Source organism: Arachis hypogaea, chromosome 18 (genome assembly GCF_003086295.3).
Source record: "Arachis hypogaea cultivar Tifrunner chromosome 18, arahy.Tifrunner.gnm2.J5K5, whole genome shotgun sequence".
NCBI lineage: Eukaryota > Viridiplantae > Streptophyta > Magnoliopsida > Fabales > Fabaceae > Arachis > Arachis hypogaea.
The window spans coordinates 49,798,350-49,801,780 of NC_092053.1; the positions used below are offsets into that span (position 1 = coordinate 49,798,350).

Below are 3,431 nucleotides of genomic sequence, written 5' to 3' on the forward strand. Positions count from 1 at the left end.
CTCACGCAACCGCGCGAAGGAGAGCAAATCGCAGCGATGCGGCCGCATGGCTCACGCGGCCGCGCGGATTGGAAAAGCTCTGGCGACGCGGTAGCGTGGACGACGCGAACACGTGGCGAGGAAAAGCACGAATGACGCGTCCGCATGCATGACGCGATCGCGTGACATGTGCGATCTGCATAATCTGTAGAATTCGTTGGGGGCGATTTTGGACCCTATTTCGACCCAGTTTTCGGCCCGGAACAGCAGACTAGAGTCAGAGAACATGCAGAAACAAATAACATATTCATTCAGTCAACAGTTTTTAGATCTAGTTTTACTCTCTTAGGTTTTTCTCTCTAGGTTTTAGAATTTTAATTTTCAATTGGTCTTAGCATTGGAACATTGAGAAGAGTTATTCCCTCATCAAGACTTCGTCATTCTAGTTCGTTTTCTCAACTTGGTTTTATTCTTCCATGTTCCTTGTTTTGTTCAATTTTGTTATTTGAATACTTTTATGATTATTTAATGCAAGGCTTATTTCTTTTTAATTTAATTTCAATTCCAATAATCATGTCTTCTTTTAATTCCCTTTTATATGCTATGGATTCTTTATTTACAATGCGTGAGTAGTTTCCTTACTTGAAGGGGAGTTGATTAAAAGGAACTCTTGAGTTGGAAGGATTGAAGAAAAATTTGTAATTGGGCTAAATGTTGGATTGCTATCCTGTCACCAACGCCAATCCCTTTGAAGTAAGTGGGTTGCAACTTGTGAATAGATCTGGCATCCCAGCTTGTTTGACTTTCCCTTACTTAGTAAAGGATAACCAAACAGAACAACCATTAATTATAAATTAATCTTACAATCACTCCATCAATAGTAGAAATTCCAACCAATCAACTCCCAGTCAAGGCTTTTATTCATATTAATTAAATTTCCTCAATTTAAATTCCAATTTACCCAACTCAACTTCTTCGAACATCTGATTAATAAGATAGCACACTTTTCTGCAACTCATTGGGAGACGACCTGGGACTTAAAACTCCCAGTAATTTTTAATTCAAACTCTCTGTGACATACTTCTAAATTGATAGGCAGATTTTCGGTGAGTTAAGAACTATACTTGCAACGTAACTATTTTAATAAATTTTAATTCACCAGCTTCTGCGTCTCATCAATTTTTGGCGCCGTTGCCGGGGAGTTGCAATAGAGTGCTAATTTTATTAATTAGAATTTATTTATTTGCACTTTATTTTATTTTGCTACTATGAGCTGCATGTTTCTTCCGTCAAATGACGCGTTCACTTCCTGGTCCGTGCCTGCTAATATTCGATCCTGAAATTGAAAGGATAATTTCACGAATAAGGCGAGAACAGCGTCGGTTAGCCCGCTCTGAGGGCGGATCTGAAAGTGAATCTGAGGAAGAAACCAGTCCCCGTTCTACTGATTCGGTTGTTTTACGCGCAGAAAACATGGCAGCTAGGAGAGTTACCATCCAGGAGGAAGGAGCCCCTGATTTTACAATGCAACCGTTTCAAGCGCATCATCCAGCGGTAGCTACAGATTTTGAAATAAAGCCCGCACTGCTAAATTTGATGCCCAAGTTTCATGGCCTACCTGCTCAAGAGCCTATTAGGCACTTGAGGGATTTTCAGGCAGCCTGTTCTACTGTCAGGCGTGATGGCACTGATGAAACTTCAATTCTGCTGAAAGCTTTTCCGTTTTCTCTTGAGGGAAAAGCAAGAGAGTGGTACTACACTCAACCTCTAGCAAATGTATCCAACTGGGATACACTCAGAAAGGAGTTTCTGGAGAAATTCTTTCCATCTGAAGTTACTTATAAACTGAGGAAGGATATCTCTACAATTGTTCAGGATGACAATGAGACTCTCTTTGAATACTGGGAGCGCTTCAATAATCTTCTGGAAGCATGCCCCCACCACATGATTGACAAGATCGTGCTACTCAGCTATATTACATAGGGTATGAGGCCCCAAGATAAGACCACACCGGAAAGTGCCAGCAATGGGTCTATGAAGAAGTACAAGACCACTGATGAAGCTTGGCAATTGATTAGTGATTTAGCTGAATCCACTAGGAACCACAGACAAAAGCAAGACCGTTTAAAAGCTGTTGCAGAAGTATCTTCTAGCGGAGAGACTGCTGCTCTAACTCAAAGCATCTGTGAAATGACCAACTTGCTGAAGCAAATGTAGTTGAATCAACAAGCTCAGCAAGCTCAACCTCCTCCACCACAGCAAAACCAACAACTAGTTCCACAAAGAATTTGCGGAATCTGTGCTGATTATAGCCATTACACTGATGAATGCCCGCAGCTCCAACAAGAAGACAACATGGTGGCATCCACTCACAACTTCTATGACCGCCCCAACCAAGGGTACAATCAAAGTGGAAATAATAACCATGGATGGCAGGACAATTCAAACCAGAATTGGAGGGACAACAATAACAGGGGAGGCAGAGATAATCAGGGAAATCAGAGGTGGAATAATAACAACAACAGGCAGCAAAATCAACCTTACAGAACACCTCACCTGAGGCAGAACCAAGGACCACAGAACAATCAGCAGCAGACCTCTCAATTTACTCATTCTTCTTTATCTTCTAATGAAGATCTACTACAATCTTTTGAGAAAAGACAACAGACCATGGAAAGTAACATCATGAATAGCATTAACACCGGTCTGAATGGTCTCACCTCTACTCTGCAAGCTTTTATGACATAGCTTGGATCAGCACAAAATTCCAGTAACCAACCTTCAAGCACCACTGGAATCCCCTCTCAACCATTACCCAATCCAAAAGAAGGCATTAATGCTATCACCCTGAGGTCCGGAACCACACTGCAGAAGAGAAATCAGGAGGAACCAAGCTCACCAGAATACGCCTCAGCTAAAGAGGTGGTAAAAATCGAAGATGTTGAAGAGGAAGAGGATATACAGGACATAGCTGAAGAAGAGATAACTCAACCACAGAAGGAAGCACCAAAAGGTGCAGACACCACAGACAACACTACTCCTATTCCATTTCCACAACTTGCAAGGAAGCCCAGGAAGCAGCTGAAACCCGATCCTAAAATGGTAGAGATATTCAAAAAGGTTGAGGTAACTGTTCCCTTTTTTGATGTTATTCAGCAGGTACCTAAATATGCAAAGTTTTTAAAAGACTTATGTATCCATAAAGACAAAATTAATGAATTAGAAACCATTCCTTTAGGTAGTTCTATATCTGCCTTAATGGGAGGATTACCTGAAAAATGTAGTGATCCAGGTCCTTGCATAGTTAGTTGTACTATTGGTGGTGTAGTAATTTATGATTGCATGTGTGATTTAGGAGCATGTGTCAGTATAATGCCTTTGTCTATATATGATGTTTTGAGGCTCCCTCCCTTCAAAAGGTCGGCAGCTCGTTTTGTGTTAGCAGATAAAAG

The 3,431-nt window shown here is 41.2% G+C and overlaps 1 non-coding gene across 1 annotated transcript; it reads right to left on the minus strand.

Moving 5' to 3' along the window:
- Positions 1–1,821: 1,821 nt before the first annotated feature.
- LOC112774105 (small nucleolar RNA R71) lies at positions 1,822–1,929 on the minus strand. Its single transcript, XR_003188610.1, has one exon. It is a non-coding gene; the product is annotated as a small nucleolar RNA R71 (small nucleolar RNA).
- Between the last annotated feature and the right edge of the window lie 1,502 nt (positions 1,930–3,431).